The sequence below is a fragment of the Nilaparvata lugens genome, chromosome 11 (assembly GCF_014356525.2).
Source record: "Nilaparvata lugens isolate BPH chromosome 11, ASM1435652v1, whole genome shotgun sequence".
In the NCBI taxonomy this organism is placed as follows: Eukaryota; Metazoa; Arthropoda; class Insecta; order Hemiptera; family Delphacidae; genus Nilaparvata; species Nilaparvata lugens.
Window position 1 is genome coordinate 22,741,395 of NC_052514.1, and position 18,644 is coordinate 22,760,038.

Below are 18,644 nucleotides of genomic sequence, written 5' to 3' on the forward strand. Positions count from 1 at the left end.
TATGGTATTAACTGTAAATTGTCCAGGCTTCAAAACATGACTTGATTTTTTTTTGGTCGAGTGGGCTAAATTTATTCAAACTTAGTTGAAGAAGCGTCACATTCATGTAAAAACATAAAAAGTGCAAACGCTAACATGAATATGTTAAAAATGGTATGATAATGAAGATATTTACATTGTCATACATAACGCTATCATGGAAAGAATACAAATAAACTTTTCCCTTGTAAAGAATATGGTTGAATCATATTTTGATGTAAAATATGAGAATCCTTGGCTTGCAACCCAGAGGAGAATCAAGAATAAGTTTTTAATAGGGTTTAATTGAACAGGTACACCCAATCTCCGGAACACACCTATAAGCCTAGCTGATAACTGAGCCGCACGTTGAAGGGTATTATCAAAGTCATCCAACTTGGTTGAATCAGTGTAAATCGAACGAGTATTATTTGCAGCAACATTTGGACATCTGTTGACGGATTACAGATTCCCATTACATCGGCGACAGCATTGATTCAGTGTTAATCACTTGGGGTATGACGGTGGGTCGGAGGGGTGGTCTTGAATCCTCATCATCGGCTGATTTAAGCGCGTTACGTGCTCAGAAACTAAGCCAACACTTTACAAGCACACAGCTAACAATCAATCAACAGTAATGATCACTTTATGCACGAATCCACCGCCATGAAAAGCAGAGAGCGATGTAACACGGGCAATTATGCACTGCACTAGACTAGATCCAAGTTCACGCAGGCTAAGTTATGTCTAGCGACAGCTAAGTACACGCCTAAGCACTAAGCACACACGCCAAGCTCGACGTTAAGTCAGCGCAAGGTGACTTGTCACACTTATCGACTGAATTCAGTGAACGCAGTTGAGCCGCTTATCGCAACAACATTGGCCGACGCTCCATTTAGATTTCGACTATCACTTACCTTGCAAAGTATCGGTATTGGTTTGCACTTACTCTGCTTGTAATATTGCATAACAACAGAAAAAAGTCACTCGATATAGGTCGTAAGTGAAGATTCTAATTCTAACCTAGTACGATTTTCAAATAAATGACAATTTATTAAATCTCACTTGCTCTGAGGTGCGAGAGGATGACCCTGTCATCGATATAGCTGCAATGTTTCATTAAACCAAATTTCAGGACGGGAGCTGCTTTCATCAATTAAGACTACATTCGTTTGTATATCAGACAGATTTCGATAATTCGAACTGCTTCTCCAATTTCGATAATTCAGTATAATGGGTGGAGGGTATTTTTAAAACTTCAGAAGTGCCCGTTGCGGAAACTGTGTACATTTGAATCGAATATACATTAAAATAGTATAGAATATAATATATTTCTAACTTCAATCCTACAATAACTTCACGATATGGTAAGAAAATGGCACTATTCATTGAAATTTAATTCTCATATCAATATTAAAAAGTATTTTCCCTAATAATTTTTTATCCTTCTCTCACATATTCTCGTATTCTCAATAGTAATTCATGAAAAAATTATCATTGGCACTAGCATGCTGGTAAATGTAATTATAAGATTCCAACTTCCAATTCTTCCTCATAAATACTCCCAAATTTGAACAGTAGCAGTAAATTTCACAAAATTGCTCCTCTTATACTTTTAAGATATTTATTATATTTCCAGTTTATTAGAATATTGCATTCCAAATTTATCATTCATAATACCATGTATAATGTTTTTGAAAATGATTATTGATAATTTTATATGTATTCTGGAGGTGACCAGCAAACTTCCAATTAACCAAATACTATTGTAATGTTCCACCCATGATATCGTGGGTCATAATTATATAAAGTAAGAGTATGATCCTACTTACTCATCAAGCACTTTATGGAATCCAGGGCTCTGTCTTGAGAAAACATAATTTCAATTCGATGATTTATTTTCATAATACTATTTGGATAAACAGTACTATACAGAATATTCTGTGATACACCTGTCTTTCGAATCCACAACATAATAAAAAATTCCACAAAAATAGATGAAAAGTTGACTGGCGGTGAGAGTGAGCAGGAAGTGCAGTAAAATGTGGGGTTGCACTTTCCTCACAAGTGTTTGTTTACACAATTCAGCTCAGTGTCATAATACTCTAACTGCAAACATTGCATAGATGATTCAATAACCCCCAGGTCAAAGGGCAAAACTATTAAAAATTCTCGGGTACAAATCGATATAGCCGTACAATGATTGGCTCGAATCATACAGCTAGTTTTATCCAATTCAACGTTTATTTTAAATTTCATCCATAGTATCGATTCTCGGTATCGAGATGTGAGAAATCTATACATAATTCTTATTGTAATAATTATAATATTTTCTATCATAATCTATATTGTAATATTTATTTATACTATAGCAATTGAATTTTCACTGTCCATGAGCATAATTTACATAGATTGAATTCATCCTATCCATTCTTTTATACAATTTTATTTTCATTAGATTATGAATTTTATCCATCAGATTATTGCAATAAACTACCGTATAAGTATAAGTTGTAGGGCATCATCATCAAACATCCAAGTAATTTCCTTTCACAGTAGCCCTGAGTGATACAGTGATACGATATTATTTATTTATTCATTTATTGCATAAAACACTATAATCATAATACAATTATGACATTGGAGGAAAAACTAGGCCTAGCCTGTACTATTTCTCTCCAAAAATTTTGATAAAATGTTAATGTTGTCCAAAAGTTAAGGTTATGTAATCACACACTGCTTCGTCACTTGATTTTCGGTCCAAATTGAGAATTTTGAATTTTGAAGGCTTATACTATAAATGAATCACAATAAATTAAAAACTTTAGAAATATTGCACTTATTTTAAAAATTTTATGTTATTATGTCTTATCTTAGAATTTTCTCATGTTCGACTCAATAACAATTTGTGAGATAGGTCCTTGGAATACAACTCATGTCATGAGTGACTCATAATATGTGGAAAATAATCATTGAAATGTTTCAATCAATACAACACTGAGATTAACTTGTTTCAAAATATGACCTATTGATTTCCATAATGGAAAGGTTTCATTTGTAGTTTTCCACAAATGGCGAATCTCTAGGTTCCATACGACTCAAATGGGAGAAGCGATAAGGCTACATGATGGAGAGTGGTAATGTAATGAAGCGGAAAATTGGCGTCTGCAAGTCAAAAGAGAAGACGCAACACCTTTGCAAACTCACTTAGATCAAGTTAAAGTCACCTTGTACTTCAAACTTGAAGCCAACTTTGGCTAGACTTGACAGGTCCCTTGTGGCACTTCAGGCCCTAGAAAACATCCACCAAGTAAGTAAGGACTTGGAAAGGAGAAGACTGAAGAGACATGGACAGAGAACCAAGTGGGACGCTCCACTTGTCAATTATTGAGAGCTGCGTTGCGATGTTTCAGTTCTATTTAAGTTTCGAATTAGAAGATCAGTTATGGTAGATATCAACTTTAGATGAAGTTATCAATATGCGTGAGATTCAACCGTCTTTATACATCTACACCTGAACTGTTACTATTTTGTCTCTAATATAACATCCTCAATTGAGATTAATCAATCATTAAGAAGAATGTGCTTCATTGTAATTTATCATGTTCCATAAGATATGTAAATAAAGTACAGTATAATACAGAAGAGTACAGTATAATTCATCAACTACTAATATGAACGATAATAGGTTCATGAAATTCTTAAATTGATCATTATTTAATGAGACGTCTTTGAAGAGGCACAGTGAATTGAAGTTCTGTCAGTCTGTCACTCAAATTAATTTCAGAAGATTTCAACAATCATCAAGATTTTCCAATAAAATACTCGTATTTTGTGACAAGAATGAAAAATTAGAATCTCTGTCAGTCAAGGCAGATTTTGGATCCCAAGGATTGTTTAATCATCATTTTCCTACGAAAGTTAGATTTTGATCAAGAATGGCAGATTATCAAGTAGAATTCAATGAGTTCGTCAGGAATGAGTGGAGAAAGTCTATCAATCTTACTTCACTTGTATTTTAAAATACAAGTGGTATAATGAATTGATGTAAACAATTGTATTTTGAAAAATTAAAGATAAAAACTTTGATTCTGCAGTCAAGAAGACAATAAGATTTTCATAGATTCACGAAAGTGATGAATTTATACCGAGAATTAATTTATAGTATTCATATTACCATACTTGTATAATTTATAAAAGTGAACGAAATACTATTTATCTATTCTAATCAAACTACTAATGAGTCAAAAAGAGCAGAAAGGATTCAATATAGGTTAATGAAGATCAATGAAGAGATGTGATCAAGAATAGGATACTCTCACAAAATATTCAGTAAGGTCACAACAGATGTCATGAGAAGTCTACTGGTAATCAATTAATTCATCAACAATATTCTACTATTGGAATAAAATATCATATTTCTTTCTTTCTATAAAAGTAAATTTTGATTAATAATTATTATCAATAGTTGCAATATCTCAGTAATTTCCATCTGTAAATTTTGATTGATAGAATTCATAAATTTGAAATGCATGATGAGTTTGGGCATTTCCTTATCAAAGTATATGTGGCTGTCACCAGAAGGAGAGAATAGTTCATATAAATATTATCTAGATGTCTAGATCACGTTTTCTCTTAAATAAGCGTTAAGGAAAGTTGATGCAATGCATATCTGTTCCAATTCCTAGTTTGTTTTGACAGAATTAATAAATTTGAAAACGCATGATGAGTCTGGACGTTTTCTTATCCAAGTATATGTTACTGTCACCAGAAGGAGAGAATAACTCGTATCAATATTCACTAGATCTAGATTACGCTTACTTTTGGATAAGCGTTAAGGAAAGTTGATGCAATCCATATCGGTTCCAATTCCTAGCTTGTTTTGATTAATAAATTACGCATACTTCCTTACAAAGTTATCTATCTATCTATCTATCACTTCGAAAAACTTCCACAGACGATTTTTGCTACAAGGAAATCCATTATCTCTATTCTGCACAGAGCAAAAGGGTTACTCAATCTTATTGTTGTAGTCAAACTTTTGGAGCTTTTCTGTCAGTTTGTAGTACTGCTGAAAAAAGGCAAGACAGAGCACGAGAATACTGGCTTTGTTTGCAGGTTTACTTTCTAAACTCCATTCCAACTTTCTTTTCCAACTTCCTTCGTCGTTTTCCTTACCCCGCACCTCCTCTCAATTCTTCTTTCTCGCATTGTTCTTCAGTCTGGCTAAGCCATCTTCATTCCGAGGGTTTTCAAGTTATCCAACGACGATTCCATTATTTCACCTTCGTCCTTGTATTGTCTCTTTCTTGCTTTTGTCATTCTCTCATTACATCCTAATTTCCCGTAAACTTAATTGAGTTTCTCAATGATGCACTCACAATACAGATGTTTCCCCTCAGGGCGGTCCAATTGAATCGCAACAGTACACGTCATTGGCATTCCTATTCTCAATCGTAAATTGATCTTTTACGGACAAAAGAATCCAGATGATAATTGTATATTGTTCATCTCTCTAATTGAAAAACGTACAAATCCACGTGGATTGTAACATTCTGAATTAATTATTTTCAACGAGTGCTTTCGAAGTTATTGAAATGTACAAAAGACTCTACAAAGGACTATACAAAGCACTATTTCACTAGTATAGAATATCATAGTTAGAATATATAGTTGGAGTATTATATAAATAGAATATTATAGTTCTTTCCACTTGGTTCAGAACACAGCTGGGGTAGAATACAACTATTGTGAGCAGTCCCAGTATTTTAGAGTTTTCCCAATGTTTCAATAATCAATGTCTGAGAGGTGACAGCTTTTTATAATGATCACAATTTTCAAAAACGTATTCACAGTAATTAATGCATACAATTTCCATTAGAAAAATCATCAAAATGTTACTTTAAAAACAAATTCTACTCTTCACTATCACTATATTGCTCCTTGAAAATCTCAACTCTGGGTCTCTGGACAATCTGCAATTGAGTTTTCCATTAAAATACATCTGATTTTCTGAAGATGATATTAAAATCTATCAATTTATGTTTAAAATAACAAAAGTTCATACGATTGAAAATCATTGTTTGTTATGAATTCTATCCTTAGTTCAGCGTTCACTTGTCAAGTACATATTATTATTGAATTGATAAATCAATATCGATTTTCAAAACGTTTTCACTAATCAAATGGATGGCGCAGAGCGTCGTCATCCATAATAGTGGTGAGAGAAATAAACTTGATTATTGCTTGCATACAGGCTAATCCATCGTATGCAAATTCAAATTCATAATATGATTGAAAAGTCGTATATTTTTCAAATTTTCTCAGTTGCCAATAATTCATTTCAGTGATGTTGGTGTTTTTTTATTGGTGTTATTTGTACGAATTGAGAATAAAAATAATATAAATCAACGATATCTCAATGACACACATTGATCAATGTAAAAACTGAAATGCCAAGATCTATGCCTAGGTCTGTGCAGTTGAGCCTACACAGAGATGCAACATTTTCTTCATTCTGCACGAAAGATTCATAAATAAACTTGGATCTTGAATACTTTTTACTATCGTTTCAGCAATTCGGCCTTGAAATCACGGATGCAGTATCCGCTGAGTCTGTAGCGTACCGTACCGTTTATTATTGCGTGTTTATAACTTCACGTCTATAAACGGCTCTGGCAGATTTTTCAATGTTCAAGTGAAGATTCGCTAAACTTTCACTGCCAACAGCCGTCCTGAGTTGTTATTTTTCCGTTAACTGGTGGAACGTGACTTTTGTCGATAACTCAAATAAACGTCGTTTTCGAGTTCTCATTTCTGAATCTAGGCCTCCAGACTCAAGGACCGCCTATAAACGATCACAGTTCCCATTCGCCCTTTCTAGTTGAGTAGACTACCAGAAAAATCTTTTTGGAATGGGCCACTTCCCGAAAACCTTGCATTCAACAGGATTGTGGGTAATTTTTCTAACAATAATGATGAGACGCATACATAATTTAGTATTTGAACTGAATTCTATTAGAATTGAGCCTGAATCTCAGACTAAATCCTTCTCTTTCAGGACTACTTGCGAAAACTGTTGAGTTCCAAGATTTTCGAAAAGCAAAGTGTTTCCATACGAATTATTTTGTTGCTTTATGTTATTCATTATTTATTTATACGTTTCCATGTACTTGTCAGTTCACAGATTAAGAAAATACCCATTCGATAGATAATTTGCGCAGATTACATTATTATATTAAAGCGTATTTCCTAATTTATTTTATATAAAAAAATTAGTAATTGTCCCTCCTATACGGTTACTAATATAGTAACAATACCTTACCTGTATGAGATAGGATAAACCATAATTATCTCTCTGCAGGATTTGAAGCATTGCTGATTGATCAAGCTCCAAGAATCAATAATCTCTTTTCAATGACGAATAGAAGACACACCCAGAAAAAATGATGAATCCAGAGTCAATGGGAGGAAAAGAGAACGCCAGTAGTCTGTCATCAGAAATATGAAGATATAGGAGAGAATAAGCAGAGAGATTGATTGATTGATTGAGTACTTTATTAATGTAGATTACAATATATACTAGCTTATACACTTATATACAATAGCTTACAATACAGCAAAATTATAGATGAATTTACATAATGTAGACTAAGAAAATAATTATTGAACTGTATATGATATGAAAAAGCAATTTGTAATATAATTATATTGTTATGCATCTACATAGCGAGAGAGAGAGAGAGAGAGAGAGAGAGAATGAGAGCGATGGAGTGAAGAGGCGTAGGATACAGATATCAATAGAAGAGAAGAAAACTTAATATTATTAGAAAGAGAAGAGACGATGAGTACAGCTTATAGAGAAAGAGGGAAAGAGTACAGCTTATCATCCAAAAGTCAAAGAAAGGCAGTGTGTCATTTCTATGATGATGAATCAATTAGAATCTAGAAACACTACTACAGTACTAGAAGCAAGATCGTGCTTAAACGCCTACAGCCAGATTATAATATTCGTCCTTGATTTATGTTGTATAGATATTTTAAACAATGCATGTAGGGAGTAACAAGTAGGGAGATTCCTCTGAACAGCTAGTAAAATAATTTTCAAGAAACCTTGCATACAAGTGTGGGTGCCTAGAACTTATGTCCATAAAAAGCAAGTGTGATAACATATTTATATTTGAAACTTCAATGACCAAATAGACTCATTTTTTCACAAAAATATCTAGACTCTCATCACATAGTAAAGTATTATCACTTTTCTACTCTTGCTTATGAGTAACACAAACAATTAAATCAAACGTTACTTGCAGTCTTGTTAGTTATAACTTATTCATATCCTAACTGAGTGATAGCATTTATTAAACGATATATCAATTTGACCCATGCATTACTCTCTCTAAATGCAACTGAGCATTGCTTTCAATCAAAAATTGTTGACTTATGCTTAGTCATGAATCATAAAGTTCTGAATGCATCGCTAATCAGTTAAAATTGAATTCCAATAGAATTTCTCAATGTTCTTTATCACCGCCCTACTTTGGAACAAAGCTCCATTCGATTTGACATTGGAAGTCCTATCTTCATAGTTCGCCAATAAATGACTCAACAAGAATGAATGAAGGTTATTGCTTCTGAATTACAGCACCGAGAATTATAATGTGAAAATCGCATAATCCCCTATTAATATAGCGATGAGTCACTGATTTGTATTGCTTCTATCCTGCCGCTTTGAGAAATCAAGCTCTTCAATATTATCTTTGAATACTGTGTTTCAATGATAAAATTTTACGATACGATGTGAAGATATTCATTTATCCATCAAAAGATGAAGTAGTCATTAATTCCAGTTGAATTGAACTGGAGTTGTATACAGTATACGCCAGCGGCTAGAATATACTGACTGTGTACTGGAATAAACTCAGACTGTGTACTGGAATTAACACAGACTTTTCATGAAGAAAAAAATGAGGCGAGACTGTTTACAGTAAAAATACTTGTTTGTTTGAAAAAATGTGTCAATTGAAAGTCGAGAAACTTTGTTTATAAATAACTATAACAGCATTTATTGCATTCAGATGGTTGAGAACCGAGAGATCTGAGTCTGTGGGAAGAATGCTTCCAGTCAGCCTCCATGAATTTCAAGAAATTTATACCTCTGGACCTTTGGAACAACTTAGGCCCAAGACAATTTCTAACTTTCAAAACAGTTATTCACCAATTCTCCCAAACTCCTAATGCTTATTTATACTGAGATGAGTATATAGAATAATAATAATAATAATATCGAGTGACCTGGCTGGCTCAGGTCTAGTGCCAGATTGCAGGTCATAACTGGACAGTTTCAGAGTCTCTAAAATGACCTAACAACTGATTTTCAGGAAGCCGGGACCGACAGCTTAACGTGTCCATCCGAAAAAAAATTTAATTATTGATTACATTACTTAGAAATCACAATTTGCAGATATCATTAGATTTAAGAGTACATTTTTCATAACCAAATGAATCCTCCAGCCTTAACTCTCAGTTGAGTTAATGGAATAAAGGACGAATCTAGTCTCATTACAACTACATTATTCTGCTGCCAATACGTTGCCAAAACGTGAATCATTCTGGAAATAATGAATGGAATATTTCGTTAATTCCTGATTATTCAAAGTGGGAGATTATTTCAAGATAAGTTACATATTTTAAAAATTCCAATCTGAATGTTGTTTGTTTTATTTCCCCTGAACGTTGAATGTTCCCATAAGGTCTAAAGTTGAAGATGGCACGATTCTTTCCATCAGTATCGAAGGTCAAAAGGGTCTTAGCTCATGCCTAATAATCTACTATGATTTAGGCTGCACTCTGGCTATTTGGTGACTTCAATTAGTGTTCAGTGCATTCAGCCAAATATGGTCTTGTCATGTAGCATAGCTGAGACCAATAAAGTAGGCTACAGAAGTGCCATTGCACAACCCATACAAATATAAACACATAGATATGTATGTGTATAGTTGCATGCATAGCCCCTGTAAGCTATAGTTACATTCGCTTTAAACTGTCAGCATTCCTTGTGAAGAACACTAATGCTTCCTCTTAAACCAATACAGACAGTTTAACGTGAATCCCCCTATAGGTCTCCCTACCCTGCAGCGGCAGTCTCCACAGCTAGAAACCACCCCGAACATCATAAAAGGCAACGCAAACTTCCAACTCATCTTTATGGCCCATCGTTAAAAAGTTATTAGACCCACAACAGCAACGACGCTTTATTAATCGGCTCATAAAAATATTCTTGTAGCCGATCAGAGATGATTTGCTCCCTCAATAATCGTTGATGAATATTCAACAAAGTATGGGAGAAACCTATAATAACCTAAAGAAGCTATAAGAACAACTTGAAGAGAAGAAGGAAATAAAAATTGAAAGAAAAATAAATGACACAGTGATTAAGCAAACTCAAGTCAAGGTCGAATTGGGGTCAAATGGATTCACAGCCTAGCAGACCGTACTGCATAATTGAGTTGCTGGTTTAAATAGCATTTAAAAATAGACATGATTAAATTGATCACCACTCAAAGAGAATCACTGCACTGAGTATATTACTACACGCCCGAAAAATTTACTACTCGACCAAGTGTCAAACATGACTCATGCATTTGATGTATTCTAGATTCAGTCTCGATCTGATTTTATTGCCAACATCAAAGTGAAGGAATTGAGAGAAGTGTGGGAAGATGAATCAGTTGAGGAAGTAAGCATCGATACTCTCAAGCCAGACAATATAGTATGCAAGCATTCATTAACTCAATATTGTCTCTAGGCTGCTTTAAAATACTTTGTCCCTTAGATTTGATTGCTCATATTCACATTATATCATCTACCCATTTTATTGCTCTTGATTATAGTTTCAAGATTATATCTCTTTGGAAATAATTCAAATGAACATACATTATGTAGTTTCTGAATAATTATTAGTTTATTACTGAATCGAAAAATGGTTAATACAGTAATTAGAAGCAAGGTGAATAGAATATTACAAGCAAGGTGCTATGGAGTATTACTTACAACCTTGTCCATAACACATTTTAAACAGTTATTGAATGTATTGTTCTGTTTGAATGAAGTCTGTATACAATATTGTGTAATTTCCCATTACTTCCCATATTCTTCAAGTTTACTCCATAAAATGATATATTTTTATTGAGAATTTGTTGTATTTTATTAATTGAAATTTTCTGAGAAATGGAGCACGGTACGAGAATGGCCAACAACAGTACGAGTTCTGCTTCTGAGAAGGAAGTTATTCATTACCACTACCGAGAAAATCCTTCACATAGTCTGATAGCAAACATTGAGATAAAATTGTAGATTTTTCAACAAGTTTCGTCCATAATAATATTTCAATATTTTATTTAACGGTGAAGGAAATTTTGGATTTATAGTCTGTTAAAGTGAAATAGGAACTACCATAGTATTTTATTCTATATTTTACTATAGTGGTGGATTAGTGAATTATAATACTAAAACACTGATTTAATTCATTATTTTACAAAAAATGATTCATAGAATAATCTCTGAAACCGCTATTAGTCGTTAATTATTGAATATATTTTCATCCAATCGACCCCCCTTCTCATTGGTGGGAAATACAGATTTCACTAGCCAATATTAGCGGAAGCATTATATCAATATTCAGTGTTTGGCAATTGACCAATAAAATTTGATTCCAGAGAAGTGATCTGGTTCTAGTATGAGGCAATTATACACAACATGCGACTGCTGAGTATTAAGTATCACAGACCAAATTTCTTTTCCTCTGAGATGAATTTTCTGTCTTGGCAACGGAACGTTTTCTGTAGTGCATTAATTCATGTCACAATGACTCACTGAAATATATTTAAAATAGTGTTCGTGTAATGTGATGCGGTCAAAACTGAGTACCAATATATTATTGGATAAATGTATTCAAATTGATATTTTTATAGATCAATATTATTATACTAATCTTTGAAATAGATATTTTATATTGAAAGTATAGCTCTTGTATTGAGATGAGGTCTAAAATGAACGCCGACGATAAGTTAGTAATGACTAAAGAGCAAATTCAGCCTTCAGTAGCAAAATTAATATAATTAATCCCATTGATATGATCAAATAATGAAGTATATTAACTTACGAGATAAAAATTAAGGTTCAATTATCAAAGTGTAGTAAAGTACACCCAAATAAAAAAAACGTTCATGCTACTTCATGAATTTGTTGAGGAACTCTGATTTTCTAAACATAACTTCCAATATTATATATTTATACCTGAACTATTATATATATGCTGCACAAACTAAAAACGAATATTTCAGACGCCGTCAATAGTTAATTCTGTAATGAGAAATCGGCCCAAACACCAACGGACCCTCACCTCACCCCAACAAACATGAGTTTTAGGAAATGTTATAGCTCTAAATCCGTAGTTTAAGAAATGGTTTCATTACCAACAACTTCTCTGAAAGTCATCATTATTGAAGAAAACGCTGGATTGGCTTCCTTTCACAGAATGTAGGTACAGTTTGGATCAAATAGACATGAAAATTAATCAATACCTGGGTATCTTATGACAAAACCATAGGAACACTTTCTCCACTATTCAACACAGAGGCTACAAATATTTGCGTGACCAGAGAAAAACCTTCAAACAGGTTAATTATTGTCAACAATTACTTTCGCCTCGAAAATTATGTTATCATTAAAATTCTACAACACGGAGAACAAGCTCAGCGTGTCTATATTAGTTCGGGTTGAATGACCACGCAGTCCAAGTCATCATTAATGTCACCCGTTACGCCTCACTGCAGCCATATTTTTAATAAACACATTAGGACTGATTCAAACTGCTCCGGGCTATTTGAATGTTTCAGTTCTTCTCTTGTAGTTCTACTACTTTGGATTGGTCTGTTTCGGATGGTTATTGAATTCAATGGTACAGTACTGACAGTAAATGAGCATACAGGCATACTTTTGTGTGCTTCCTCTATGGTACTAATAACTCAAGTTATACTAAATTACAGTTTTTTTAGTATTCTATATTCTGTGAAACTGGTTCCTCGGAAAAATGCAACGAATTCTGAAATGAGCATTTCAGAAATGCCTATTCACCACATGAATTACAAATCCAACCATTCTAGGGTCAATAAGCTCGATGGAGAATGGCTGTTCAAAATGAGCAATGAAATTCAAGACTGCAAAGGGTTTGAACAACATGATATGGATGAAACACCGTCTAATCAAAAATCAGAATATGAATACGTAGGCTAACAGTTGCGTATCAAAATTGTCAAGTGTAGTATAACTCGTAAATGACGAGCTTTGCTTTGGCAGTTCTTTTTGGTCCTGTTCAAATAAATTGGATGCGAGCTTTCATCAGGCTACTTTGATACCTGTGACTTTGATTTTCTTGTGGATAATCAGTGCATGTTGATTCCATTGATGTGGTGGTAATCAAGCGAGTGCTATGTCCTTTGTTGAGGGTTTGTAAAGCTGTGCTACTTAACAAGGTAGCTTAACAAGTGTTGCATCGAACATACAAACCAAAGCTTACAAAGAGCTTATTAGGACTCAGCCACAACACAGGGGTACGAAATACATAAGCCAATCACTTTTGTTGCAATTAACCTCAATGGATTTAATGAATGAAGTCTATAGACTCTACTGTAATGATGAAATTACCTGACAATAAAGAACTCAACAGTAGAATTAAGGCAGTATAAGTTCTAACTGCACGTTGACTACAAAATGACCATTTAACCTGAAATCTGGACATTGAGGGATGAGAATCCACATAGAAATGAAGAGAAGAGACGTACCTTGATGAAGAAGTAGGCCTACTTATCAACAGATAATTTCTCTCACCTGCAAACAGAAGTATGGATTAGATGGGTTATTACAAGTTTATTATTGAAGAAATATAAAACTTTAAAGTTTATACATGTGTTAGGTTCTGAGAGACAACACTCTAAGACAGACATAGAGACAGCTCGAGAGAAAAATGCTATAGAATTAAAAAAAATCAATAATGCTGATTTTTATATATTTATTGCTATCGTTAAAGAGAATCAATATTGAGGAGTACTGGACAGAACATTTAGGTAAGAATTATATTATTCTCGATACAAAACACACAGTAGCTCTCGAAATTTGCTTTTTGAGTTGAGGAATACTAAATCATTTATGAGTGATTTATGAATCATAAACTTAATTTATTCATTTGCATTATGCTTCAATTAATTACGTTTCGAAATGATATCCTGTCAAAGTATTCATTCATTGATCGATCAATTGAATGATTTATCACTCTAATAATTAATTATCGCATAATGCATTTATTACTCTTTTAAATGGGACAGATTATATTTTTGCTGAATGTGTACTATTAATTTATTATGGCTATCAATCAGATCACGAACGACACTGATAATAAATCTAGGATGACATACACGTGCCAACATTAAATCGAGTGAATTGGAATAAGTGTAATTATGTGAGACGGAGACAGAATTTAAACACTAGAAATGTTGTAACATTGACAAAAAAGGTCTATTCATAAAATGAATGTCATGAATAATTTGATTCAAATTATTAGACGATAAGTCCTCGTTGTTCTCCCCTTACTCTTTTTACAGTAAATTGTAATCCAGTTAATGACAGTATTTTATGAACTTTGATGTTGCTATCCTTGTCTATCATTCGGCAAAGCACGTAGTACTATCCTTTTCTAGCTCTGCACCGATGCCAAATCTGTTTTTGACAGTATAGAAATATAATTAATTAAGGAATAGAGCAGGCAACGCTGTTGTTCTATCTTTATCCACTGCCATTAAAACGTGGACCTCACTATAGGATTTGGATTTTTTTTGAGAAATCAACCCTTATAAGCTTAAAAATATGGGCAGGACAAGTTGCGGACCCAGCAGAATGCTCTACTAGTCCCAGTGAGTATAGAATGTACTATATTACTCTTAACTATACTTGGACTCTATATTACATTCTATACTCACTGGCTAGTCCCCTGTCAGCAACTACCCGTTTTCCAGGAAAGGACGCGGTTGCTCGGCTCGGAGCTTCGAAAAAATTACATTCTTGATTACAATATAACACCTTAGTTCCCCACATAGCAAATGCCACTCTGTGTATTATTCATTTATTTATTCATATATTTATTCACATTTCATGATACACAAATCAAATACATTACTATTTAGCAGTCCTAATCACCGCGAGTCCCATAGTGAAGCAAATTAGAATGTGTCATGCATGCAATAGAGGAAAAGGAAAAATACTTGAAAATAAAGAAGCATTAAGATGCAAACACATGGCCTTGAATGTGCAGTACTACAGTACAAGCATCGTTTGTTAAACAAATTCAAACATCTATTGTCCTTTTCACGTGACGACATCGTAACGCTACAGCGAGTGAGTGAAAGTGACCTCAGCTATCAGTGACACACTGATAAGAAAACGGAAGTGGGTTTTCTCCATTTCAGCTGTATTATCTCCAGGACTGGATAAGATAAGTCGTGAACTAGTTTCTTTGCGATGTTTTTACAACAAAGGTTTCTATGACTACAATGTTTTGGCAGGGTTACGCAAGGAAACTTCATGAATGGAGATGGCAGAATAGTATTCTGAGATGTGATGGCTACCAGGTATTGATTGAAAATACTGCAAAATTATGGAATACCGAGGATGAAGCAAAACAATCTTGATCATATTCATAATATTTATTAACTCAGAAATTAAAAAAGTTAGTTGAAAACAACGCAGGTGAGAAGTTCAGAACGATAAATCAATACTCTAACAAACTTCAATAGATAAGGTGATCATCAAATAAACACCACAATGTGGTTATATTTACATTCCAAAATTCAAGACTCCAATGCTTCCTTTTCTTAAGAGGTAAGTTATAAGTTCCATATACCCTACAGTTAAGCTTCTACCATAGAGAAAAAATAGCGTAAATGCTATTGTTTTTCTATGCTTCTACTATTAGCCTCTGTGAATAAGATGTGGAAAAGAAACTGGTAACAGAAATTTGTAGAGATTATCTGTAGATTTGTAGAGAAAAGTGATCTCTTTTAGCAGCGTTCTCTTATGTAGGGTTTATGTGGGCATTTTTTTGCAGAAAAAATTACAATGGACAAAATATCCATCTATTCTCAGATGTCAAAGAATTTAATATATAATATAAAATTACAAGACGAACAATATTTTTTGGTATAACCGTAATTCGAAATCACTCTACATTTTCAATAGCTATAGTTTACTTTTGAAAACCTGTACCATTGTGTTTACCTAAATGTGAGTCACATTTTTAGCTAGGATCGTGAATTGGTAGTGAATAACAATTTGTAGATTAGAAAAACAGGTCAGCAGATCCTATTTCAAGTTGTATCAGATTGAGAACTGTAGTCGGAAAGCAACTTAGCTAGAACAGGAATTTGCCCTTTGTTTTCAGTGTATATCTTGATAAAACCAGTCGAAAACGTATTGATTGGGCTAGTGGAGAATCTATCTCAGCCTACTGACAGCCATCTCTTTAATCTGGCACTGAGAAAAACAAGATTTTCTCTCTAAAACTCGTCTTTTGGTTGCTGAAAGGGACTTCTTCGCCAAGCTTATCCCTTTAATAACTGTGGACGTCGTCTTATATACAACAGACATCGATTTTGCCCGCATATAAGCTGGTGACTGGTGACTTTACCCATCAAAGTGATAGGTCATATTCCCAGGGCTGGAGCTGGGTTGTCATCGGAAGAGAAAAGGGAGAGAGGGGAGGGTATTGGTCAATCTTGTAGAAAACGAGAGCAACCATCACTTTTGCAATTCCTCTTTATTTCCTCTCCTATACCAGGCTTTCGCCGGCGTTTTACTTCACTGTAGCTGTCCATGCCTTTTTTCGTTGTTGACTGAAGAACGACATTCATCAGGTTGAGCTTATTGACTTAGCAGCATAATAGAGTGGATAAAAGGACAAGAAAGAACTGGTAATGAAATCCTGGATAGTTTGAATGAGAGTTGATCTCGACCGAAATAGATGAAAGCTTCAATTTCTTCATTCATGAGGAACCTTTCACTCCACATAAACAACACAGTGTCTCCACCATGCTGTTGGTTTAGGATTGGGTCATGTTATTTGATGCTGGTTAGAGTGTGCCTTTTAAGAAGATTAAAGGAAATGCCAAGAAATAAGAGATGAGCTAACAAAGCAATATGATTTGGGACATTTGGGTGGATTGGGAAGTTATAATTTAATCATTCTTTCGGCATTGTGATATTTCATAAAAATGAATAAAACTCCTGCACACCAACTGCAGAACATTTTTGTGAGCTATTATAATGGCAATGGATGGGTGAAAACATAATGCTGGTGCTGTAGATAGTCAGGGGAAATCTAAAAAGTTTCTTCGAACGATATCACAGAGATTATTGGCTTAATACCACAAGGATAGTTATTCAAAGTTATATCAATAGAACCAAGCAGATTGAAACTAAGAATGGATGGAAACAGATGAACTAAGAATGGATTGTTATGAAAATAGATTAGAATAAGAATCATTATCGCATTTCATGATATGATAATTAGCATACCACAAATTATAGGCTGTTAGTAAATGAAAAATAATAGCTGTAAGAGTTCAAGTAGCCTGGTAAGAGTAGAATATTCTATTGAATTTACTGAATCAAACACCATTTTTGGAGCACGCTATGAATTAAATTTTCATCATCACGCTACGATTCTATGTGATTTCAATAAATGCAATTGGATTAGGTATGAATTTGTGATTTTGATTTGTTTGAACTACTAAAGACGTTTGCTTAAGGATAGCAGAGAGGCTTCTTCAGTTGAGAGAATATTATTTGGAGTAGGCTTTGTTAAGTAGGCTCAACTCAGTAAGGCTTCGCATCATTTTTTCTACTCGATAATTGTTCTACTGACCATTGCAACTGAGGCCAATGTCGAACACTGATTTTCTAGTCCCTTGACCTAGTCGGATCTCAGTTGTAAGCCTATAATAGACTCTCAATGGGGTGGTTAACACACGAACATGAAATAATTATTAGCAATTGTACACATACGCTGGAAAAAGCTTTGAAAGCTTCCATGAGGGTTCAAGCCAGATGTAATCTACCGGCTGCGCGAATCTCAATCAAAGCCACACTTTTCACTTTACAGGTTTTACTACATTCACATTGTTCGATTCGACTATTATGTTCATAAATTTTACGATTTCTTTACATGTAGATTTTCTAAGGCATAATGTACAAGTGGATGAACTGCTTTCATCTTCAATCACTCTTGGTCACAACCTTCATCGATTTGATGCAATTTTGAATGACTTTTGATCACTATCTTCACCGATTTGATGGAAAATTCATTTCTAAAGCACACACTTCCTGCTCACCAATCAATAACAACAACAGTGTCCTATGGGTTGGATGCTAAACAATCAAACCTTGACTAAAAACTATCTTTAAAATCATCTGTGGATACAACGGGTACCACAATATATTATTGTCAAAAAGTGTAAATAAATTGAATAGGATCAGACAGGTTCAGCATGAATAGTCCTCAGTCGCGAATTCAGGAT

The 18,644-nt window shown here is 34.0% G+C and overlaps 1 protein-coding gene across 15 annotated transcripts in view; it reads right to left on the minus strand.

Moving 5' to 3' along the window:
* Window positions 1–18,644, minus strand: part of LOC111057090 (PDZ and LIM domain protein Zasp) — a 118,078-nt gene that overhangs the window by 93,128 nt on the left and 6,306 nt on the right. Inside the window, exon 1 of one of the 15 annotated variants that reach the window (XM_039437881.1) lies at window positions 357–852. The exons of the other annotated variants lie outside the window; for them this stretch is intronic. The gene's annotated coding sequence lies outside the window, so the exon portion shown is untranslated. Of the gene's footprint in view, window positions 1–356; window positions 853–18,644 lie in introns of those variants that run through there. 15 annotated transcript variants of the gene reach the window in all.